Source organism: Myotis yumanensis, unplaced genomic scaffold (genome assembly GCF_028538775.1).
Source record: "Myotis yumanensis isolate MYYU_CA2020_CCGP unplaced genomic scaffold, mMyoYum1.0.hap1 SCAF_21, whole genome shotgun sequence".
Classification (NCBI taxonomy): Eukaryota; Metazoa; Chordata; class Mammalia; order Chiroptera; family Vespertilionidae; genus Myotis; species Myotis yumanensis.
This window is the reverse complement of record NW_027223772.1, coordinates 11,867,780-11,877,680: the sequence shown is the minus strand read 5'-3', so window position 1 is coordinate 11,877,680 and position 9,901 is coordinate 11,867,780. Positions and strand designations below refer to the sequence as shown.

At 45.4% G+C, this 9,901-nt stretch overlaps 1 long non-coding RNA gene across 1 annotated transcript; it reads right to left on the bottom strand.

Moving 5' to 3' along the window:
• Positions 1–424: 424 nt before the first annotated feature.
• Positions 425–6,173, bottom strand: LOC138998782 (uncharacterized). The gene is made up of 4 exons (XR_011469264.1): positions 6,085–6,173; positions 1,862–1,943; positions 1,053–1,252; positions 425–959 (listed from the first exon to the last, which is right to left on the bottom strand). It is a non-coding gene; the product is annotated as an uncharacterized lncRNA (long non-coding RNA).
• Between the last annotated feature and the right edge of the window lie 3,728 nt (positions 6,174–9,901).

Genomic DNA, 9,901 nt, shown 5'->3' with positions numbered 1-9,901 from the left:
GCAAGCATGTGCCTTTGAATCATCTACAGGTCTCAACTGCAGAAAAGATACTTATGCTCCGTTAAAGGTCAGGAAGGATAAATGATTTCTCTCTGTGTACTCGGCAGAGTGGTGCTCAAAATTAAGGTAAAAATAATACCTTGTCTTCATATGCTCTCTCCTTCCAGAGATGGCTCCAATTTGCCTGTCAACTTGACTGCGAGATGGAAGAAGGAATGCTGGTGAGTGAAATCAACACATCCCATTTTTAAGGGTTAACCCAGTGGTCGGCAAACTGCGGCTCGCGAGCCACATGCGGCTCTTTGGCCCCTTGAGTATGGCTCTTCCACAAAATACCACGTGCAGGCGCGCACGTACAGTGCGATTGAAACTTCGTGGCCCATGTGCAGAAGTCAGTATTTTGTGGAAGAGCCACACTCAAGGGGCCAAAGAGCCGCATGTGGCTCTCGAGCCGCAGTTTGCCGACCACTGGGTTAAAAGAAGATGAGAGACAGAGTGTCACTCATCAAAGGTCCGACACCTTACTCTGTGGTCCAGTCAGGGAGGTTCTAATTGTTCATCAAAGACTGTATCATTAGGGTAATAATGTGGGCTGTCATGAAGAACTTTTCAGTGTCTGAACCCAATAAAATCTTGCTCCTTGTGGTCCATGATGTGGGCTAGGGAGCCACCAAAGCTCATCCTCTCCATACAGTGACTCAGGGCTCCAGGGCTCCTCTGGCTTGTGGATTCAGCTGGCAATGAGCACAGACCAATGGTGTAGAGGTTGGACAGAGTGGTGGTGTCAGGATGGCCTGGGAGGAGCCACTCATGGCTGTCCTTGCCTCTGGCCAGACCTGACTCACTTGGTGAGAGAGGCTCAGAAATGCAGAACAGCACAAACTCCTTGCATCTTGGCACATAGGACAGCACATTCACTCTCTTGTTCCTGTACCTGTGCAGCCAGCCAACTCAGTCACCTTCAGAAAGAACATGCAGAGAGAATAATAAAATAAAAGTACCTCATGCCAATCCACATAGCACTTCAAAGTACTAAGAGGAAAAAAACTCACTGTCCATGCATTTCTACAGAAAGGTTACTTGCTGTCCAGACCCATTTTCTCCCTTCCTTTTCTTCTTCTCAAAAGAACCGAAGATATCATTCTGGAGCCACCGAGATGGAGCAGGTCAATGGCTAGCTGTCCACCCAATGATGACAACCATGGTCTCAGAGAGAATAGTAACTGCGGACTCCAGAGAGAGCAGCAGTGGGCTGAGTGGGGAGAGAAGTGAGAACTTGACAAGTGACCAGCACGGTGGTGAGCTGATTTGTCTTGAAGGCAGTGAGTCTTAGCCCTGTTCTGTGAGCAGGACGGCAATGACTCAGAGGACTGGACCGGGGGCCTGTTGGAGCCAGAGTGGGGGCTGCCCTGGATCCTCCCCCTCTTCTTTCCTGGCCTGGCTCTTAAGCCATGGCCGGGGCATAGCCCTTCAAATGCTGAGGAAAAACCCATCTCTGGTGAGGACCTGGGAAAATGGGGCCTGGACTCCAAAGTACTGGGGGGACTCCTGCTTATTTTTCTTATTTTTCTCTTGCCAGTTTTCCCCGAAAACTATCGTGTTATATGAAGCTTCCACACAGCTCATGGCGGGAGAGGAGTCTAAGATTCTGAGAGAACCAGAGCTTCTAGCAGAAGGACCGGGAAGGTGGCTGAGATCCAGGGGTAGAGGAGCTATGGGTGAGCTGGACCCTCACAGAGCACATCCCAGAGGCCAGCATAGGCTCTGCGCACACTGATGCTGAGGTCACCCCCAGAGCTTCCTAGACACAAGTGAGGTCTGAACTTTATAGGCCCCACAGCCTTACAGTGTGGGCTCTCACCTCTGCCACTCAGTGGTGGGAAGACAGACTGTGGAGCTTGTCCGGTAGGGGCAGCACATCCATCACCAGCCTCATGTGAAGTCTGGAGGGAGAACGGAACTGCATGTGAACAGGCACAAGGGTCAAGTGCAAGAGGCCAGGGCAGTAGAGCCCCAGCTGCAGACCCACCACACCCTGCACTTCAGTTCCAAGTACAGCTCTTTTTTGCAATAGTAAGAATTGTAGGTTTGACTTTGAAGAAAAAAGACCTCAAATTACATTAGAGATTTCCATTTTGGTTTGTCACATGTTCAATGGATGTTAGCTGAACCCAATGTGGTAATCATTTCACAGTGTAGGTAAATCAAACCATCCTGCTGTCTGCCTTAAACTTATACAGTGGTGTATATCAATTATTTCTCAATAAAGCTGGGAAAAATAAACAGTGCCTTAATAAATGGGAAAAAAAAGTGGTTATAGATGCAGTGAAATGCATACACAATAACTAAAGAAAACAAATCAAAATACACACATAACAAATAGTATCATCTTGCCCTGGAGGCATGCTCAGTGGTTGAGCATTGATGTATGAACCAGGAGGTCATGCATAGAGTCCCTGTCAGGGCACATACCCTGATTGTGGGCTCCAACCCCAGTAGGAGGTGTGTAGGATGCAGCTAATGAATGATTCTTTCTCATCATTGATGTTACTATCTCTCTCCCCCTCTCCTTTCCTCTCTGAAATCAATAGAAATTATATTTAAAAAATAAATAGTATCACCTCAAAAAGGTATTTGGATATATAAATTTACCTAAGACAAACAGAAATACTTTGAAATGTTGACAGTGGTTAACCCTGGATAATGGAGAGAAGTGGTTTCTTTTACCTCATATATTTCTTGTAAATTTCTACTAATGATCCTGTATTGTTTTGATAATGAGAACAAATCTTCTAAAAAAACATTTAAATAACTATTTTTGGTTTAAAATGCATTTTGCACCCATGTTCAGTGACCATCCACTCATCTTTGAGAAACTTAAAAAGTGCTTTGGGTGTGAAATATCCTTTAAACTGCATTCTTGCACGCTAACAGCCCCTGAATGAGAACACATGGCTTTGGAGATGCTGGGTCTGCTTGGAAAAAATAATGGGGCAGGGGCTGGGGCGCAGTAGGGGAAGGGGCAGATCAGGAACCCTGAAGAGAGAGGCTCCTAGGCAGGATGCCTCAGTATCCACAGCACAGGCTGTATTTGAAGAATTCCTCATTGGAAGGCTGATATCTACAGTAAAGGTTCAGATCTGATCAATTTTAGGCATGAGCCATAGCTAATTTTCTTTTAGAATGGTTTTTGCTGTTCTTATTGCAAACCTATATATATAAAAAGCTAATATGCTTAATGTCCAACCGTCTGACCAGTCGCTATGATGCGCACTGACCACCAGGGGGAGATGCTCAATGCTGGAACTGCCTTGACGTGAACTGGCAATTTACAGAAAACCTGGAACCCACAAATAACACTCAGCTTCCCCCAAGTGGGACACAGGCCCTGCCACCACCTTGAAGCGACACCCCACCAAATAGCAGCCAACACTGCCGAGACCCCATGGCGCAAAGCCCACAGCCCAGCCCAGCACAGAAATGATGGCTGTGGGCGCCAGGTAATGATGTCACATAGGACACCCGGCTTCCTCTCCCTGGTGACTAGCCTCCTTGGAGTTTCTTCATCCCACTTGCTTTATAGCCAAGTGAAAACATTTTACAGTTTAACCAAATGTCTGTGAAACGTTTTCACGTGCCTCATCTCATTTCATCCAAACAGAACTCCTGGAGTAGGTAGATAGGAGACTTGGTAGAATCCTATTTTCTTTCAATTAGCCAGAAAATGGAGATTTAGAATGTTTAGAAACTTGGCCCAGCTGAAAAGAAATAAGAAATGGTAGAACTTGAAAATGACTCCAGGTTTTCTCACTACACAGAATAGAGTCAAACAGTGCTACAGTTAAATAGTTCACCCTTTGTACTCCCTGTATTTTCTACAATAATAATCTGCTTCGTATTGATATTTACTGCTGTGTTGCTGACAATATCCTGAAAGAAAAGTTGGGGTGCTTCACTGGGCTGGAAAAAGTTTAGCTAAATCAGAAAGCAGGTCTAATTAAGCAAGTTTGTCAACATACAGTGGGGCCTTGACTTACGAGTTTAATTCCTTAGGAGACTGAGCTCCTTAAGGAGCTCGTTAACTCAAATTACTCTGTCAACTCAAAGCAAAAAATCGGCGGAGAGACAGCTGGTATCTCAAAAAACTCGTTAGTCGGGACACTCGTAAGTCAAGGCCCCACTGTATGTATAAAGCTCTCAGTGGTGCCAGTCATACCCATGTGTTTCAATCTGTCATTGTTGATGATGAGTTTGGTTGACTGTGATCAGAATGTACACTCTGATTTCAGGCCTTTGAAACAGCGATGGTCTATAATTGTAAATGTTTCCTATGCACTTCAAGTGAACTAGTGCTCTCCATCTGTGGGGTGTGATTCTCTAAAAGTGTCAGGTCCAGTTGCTGAGAGCTAGTCTAAATCTCCTACACTCCATTGTTTTCTGCTTGTTGTTTTGAGATCAATCACCCTTTCAAGGTAGGATTTGGCAAATGCCTTGAGGGGAGATTGCAGGCAGATGTGGTGGCTACTTCCCTGTGGTTTCTGCCTCTCTGAGGTTCTGTTCCTCAAATGCCCAGCTGCTTGGGCACCTTGAATTTCAAACTCTGTTTCATCCTTTGTCCCACGGAATGACCACTTCCTACTTGAACTTCATTCCTATGTGCTCTTCACTATAATCATGATCACCATACTTGGACATGATGAATGACCGATAAATGTTATTATTCCTTTTTAATAATCAGCCTCTCCCCTCCATGGAGGGTTCCCTGTTCCCTCTCCTCCATGCCCTGTCCCCTCCATGTAGGGTTCTGTCTCCTCCCTGCCCTTCTCCCTTAAAGTGGGCTTCCCTTTCCCCCCTGCCTGCCCCCTCAAAGTGAGGTTCCCTGTCCCCCTGCCTGCCCCCTCCATGGAGGGTACCTTCTCCTCCCTGCCCCTCCCCCTCAAAGTTGGGATCCCTGTCCCCCTGCCCTGCCTCCTCCATGGATAATTCTGACTCCTCTCTGCCCTGCTCTCTCAAAGTGGGGTTCCCTTTCCTCCTGCCCTCCCCGCTGCATGGAGGATTGCCTGTCCAACTGCCCTGTCCCCTCCATAGAGGGTTCCCTGTTTCCCCTCTCCTCCGTGCCTTGCCCCCTCTAATTGGGGTTCTCTTTCCTGCTGCCCTCCCCCTGCATGGAGGGTTTCCTGTCCCCACTATGGGGTCCTTCCCAGTGGGGTTCCCTGTCCCCCAGCTCTGACCCCTCTATGAAAGGTTCCCTGTCCACACTGTCCTGCCCCCTGCCTGGAGGGTCCCTTCTCCTAGACACACAATGTCAGGGCCTGGAATAAGCTCTGCCCCTGTCCATTCCCTTCCTTCAGCTCTCCTCTCCACCCTCCCCCGCTCCCCCCCTCAATGCATACACACACACACACACACACACACACACACACACACACACACACACACTCTGTTTGACCAGGTAGTTAACTTTCTGGGGACTACAGATCTGTCTTGTCCCCTGGCTTGAGACAAGTCCTGGAGAAGCAGGACCCCTCACTGTCTGGCTTAATAGACAGGGGGCCCTGCTGGGGTCTGGCTGGAACTCTGTCCCCAGCTGCCTCCTGTCAGTACAGCAGCCAGCACTCATCCAGGTCCAGGGAGCACACGCAACCTGCACCCGAATGACGGGGGACCAGCTGCCCACAGAGAAGGAGCCCACACTTGGGCTCTTGGTCTCGCACGGGGGCTCTTGGTCCCAGGTGGCGGCTTGATGGAGCCTCTCCACTCTCCTGCTTTCTCCCATTACCCGGGGCTCACCAAGTCCCAATCCTTCAGGATAGTGACTCCTTGGCTGCCCCCACAGAGCAAGGCCCAGAGAAACCCCAATCCTCCAAGTGTTTTAAATACCTGACAAGCCCAAGTTCACCCTTGGAATGAACCCTTCACGCCCACCACAGCCACCACCACGTGGGACACTCCAGGCCGGGCCCCTGGGAAGTGCCAGATAGGCTGGAACCCGCACTCAGTTGCAAGGGGAGGGGGGCGGAGGGAGGAGGTTTAACAGGGCTTTTAGGCGGGAGTCGCTGGGCAGGTGAGCAGGAGGGCACTCACCTTGGTGACATGGAGGAAGGTGGTCTGGCCCAGCACTGCCCCTCACCAGCTTCAGCTCCAGTTCCTCCCTCAGATTAGCAAGAGGATCCAGGCCACAGGCGGGAGAGGAGCGCCTGCAGGATGGTGGCCTGGATTCCAGGCTGATGCACTTGGTCTGGCAGCGGGGCGGCATCCACACCAGCACGCCTCGGCCTCCAAAGGCTCCTCCAGCTCCTCTGCCCGCGGGACCCTGGCGGACTCGGGCGAGGCAGCGGCGCGAGCCAGGAAGCCCAGCGGGTCCTGTGACTCCAAGTCCCTCCAGGCTAGTCCCCCTCACCCATGTGGACGCCTGTGGCCAGATCTGCCAGGCTGGCCTGCCAGGCGCATTGGCCGCTGCAGCGCCACCTGGTGGGGCCTCTGCGCAGTACCAGGAGGCCATCCTTTGCTCAGTAGTGTGGGTTACCTCATCCACCCAGCATTGCTTACTGACAGTCTGTCCCTGCAGAATAATGTCAACACAGGACACTTCTGCGTTTTGACCAAGTCAGTGTCGAGAGCCAGAATTTTTCATGAGGTCACTGGTTTGGTCATCATGATGTAGAATATTTGATCTTCTGACTTATTTTATTAAATGTTTTCTATTAAAGAAGGATATAATTTTTTGTAGATGTTAGAAAGGAGGGTATGTCAATATATTGCGTGTATACCAGGTGTCAGCAATTTATAGTCAGTGGGTGAGATCTGGCCTATTGCCTGTTTATATATGTCCCATGAGATAACAATAATTTTTATTCACTTTTTAAAAGTTAGAAAACAATGAAAAGAATATTTTTGATACATAAACATCATATGAAATTAACATTTTGGTGTCCATAATTAATGTTTGGTGTCCATAATTACTGTTTGACTGGAAGGCAGACATGTACATTCATTTACATATTGTCTTTGGCTACTTTCATGTTACAATGGCCAATGTGAGTAGTTATGACCAAGATGGTATTGTCTACAGAGCCCAAACCATTTACTACCAAAGCCTTTACACAGGAAGTTTGCAGAGCCTTGTCCTTCACCGAGTAGATGAAGGCCATGTGCGTTATTATTAGCTCTGTATTTGGATTTCAAATGATTTTAAATGTCACATATTGCACATTTTAAAATCAACAAAATATGCCTAGCTAGTGTTGCTCAATGGTTGAGCATCAACCAATGAACCAGGAAGGCACAGTGCTCTGAAACCCAGTCATTTGCCTGGGTTGCAGGCTCAATCCCCAGTGTGAGGTGTGCAGGAGGCAGTGGATCAATGATTCTCTCTCATCATTGATGTTTCTCTCTCTCTATCTCCCTTCCTCTCTGAAGTAAAAAAAATAATTAAAAAATAATAAGTAAAATCAACAAAATATGGTAAATATTCACCAGTAAAGGAATACATACATAGTTCTGAAATACTTATATGAATAAATATTACAGGGCAGTTAAAATCAATAAAGAACTATTTGTCTCAAAGTAGATACATTTTAAAATTTATGATAATATAAACAAAAGAAGTTCCAGAATATTACATAAAATATACCTGTATATAAATCCAGAAAGAACTAATACCACATAGGGTTGATTGATATCTATCTATAATAATAAGAGCATAATATGCTAATTAGACTGAACATCCTTCCAGACGAGCTTCTGGACAAAGCCAGGGCTACAAGGGATGCTCGGGTCCCGGGTGCCTGACAGCGGTCAGGGGGCGGGGGGGTGGGGGGGAAGGTAGGAAGCCCAGATCTCTGGTCCCAGAGGGAAGCTGGTGCTGGCAGCTGGGGGAAGGAAGGCCTACTCTTGCATGAATTTCATGTATCGGTCCTCTAGTATATGTAATAAATGATTAAAAACCTAAATTAGAGTAATGATTAGAAAATTTATAATGGAAATATAAAGAGAGAAATTGGACTGAAAAATTATACAGAGTATTACTGTATTGTATTATTTCTTTATTATTGTATTATGTTTATTTTTTATAATCCTCGCCTGATGATATGTTTATTGATTTTAGAGGGAGAGAAAGAAAGAGAGTGAGGGGCAGAGGGAGAGAGAGAAACATCTATGTGAGAGAGAATCATTGAACACTGCCTTCTATATGTGCCATGACTGGGGATTGAGCCTGCACCTTTTTGGTATATGGGACGATGCTCCAACCAACTGAGCTACCCAGCCTTAGAGTTTCATTATTTATTAAAAAATGAAAATAGAAAGAAAGAGGGCAAGATATGATCTCTGTTTTTTCTACACTGTTTATTCTACATCTACTAGATGTTTTCTGTACCATAAATATAACTTATCATAAAAAAGGAAGGCAACATGGCCATGGAAGTATTTATTTTTATTTGTTGACAAGAGAAATGTGAATGGTGTAAATGCAGATCAAATCTGCACATACCACCAAAAAATAAATAAAATTGATGGTAATCAATTGATTGGATTCTGATAACTTATCAGAGAGTCACCAAATTATGACTAGCTTATCCTAAAAGAAAAATAAATAACAGCCAATAGCTTTTAAGGAATACACACTAGATATATTAGTTCTTCTAATGCAACAGGGAACTGTTCCAAGGCTAATGTCAGACATTGAAACCAAATAAAAACTGAGCTTCCTTATAAAAACTTTATTGTTCCCAATAATTACAGATCACAAGATAGTTGCTGCTCATTACTTGCATATGGCTAAATAAATTCCAGTAACTAGCTATGGGATTAGCTTTCCAATGTTTAATAATTTACCTTATTTATCTCAGGGAGTTTGAGGTTTGGCCATTCTGCCTTGTTTCACAAAGTACATTGAGCCTCATTTCATTGCCCTTTTCCAATTATTTCTGCTAAGCTTAGGATGAGCCCAAAGAACTAAAGTAGCATCCTGGATATTTGGTTAACATGCCCCAAAGGTGTGTGCTTTAGGGATAAATCTCCAATAAAATATGTTCAAGGCCATTTCAAGGATGAACCAAACTTCCAGGAACTCTTCACATTTCACCATTCTTGGAAAAAGATATCCTTGATGCCTAAAAGTGATCATTTCCCAATTGTACTAATTCTAGGAACAACCATATGAAGCCTTATCTGCAAATAGTAATATTGTTGGACTCGGAAGATAACAAGGTCCCTCTGTTGTTTAAAAGCCTCCCTGTGTCCCAATCAAAAGAGTGACTCTATATTCTTAGTGTTTTTCTAAACACTTACTGTCCCCTGCAATTCATTTGCCCTGTGTGATGACTGTCTTTTACCCACACCGGTCTTTAAACTTGTAGATAATTTATATAATCTACCAGATGACTCTTATGATTTATTAACGTTCTGAAGTTACAAGAAAAAATACTTGCTTATACTTGCTAATACATCTTAGTTCCCAATATTTCAGAAGGAATATTCTAAAAGACCACAAGATGGGGGTATTCCTGCATACAAGCAAATGCTCTAAGTGGTGCACTGAGCTCCCAAGTTTCAAGTTCTGCTTTGTTTATGTTTGTTTGTTTGTTTGTTATTTTAATTTCTTTATTGATTAAGTTATTACCTATGTGTCCTTATCCCTACATTACACCTCCCCCCCCCCCCGCCCCCACTCATGCCCTCACCCCGTGTTGCCTGTGTCCATTGATTAGGCCTATATGCATGCATGTAAGTCCTTTGGTTGATCTCTCCCCCTTACCCCCACCCTCCCCTACCTTCCCTCTGAGGTTTGATGGTCTGATAGATGTTTCTTTGTCTCTGGATCTGTTTTTGTTCATCAGTTTATGTTGTTCATTTTATGTACCACAGTCCCTAGTGGTCTAGTGGTTAGGATTCAGCACTC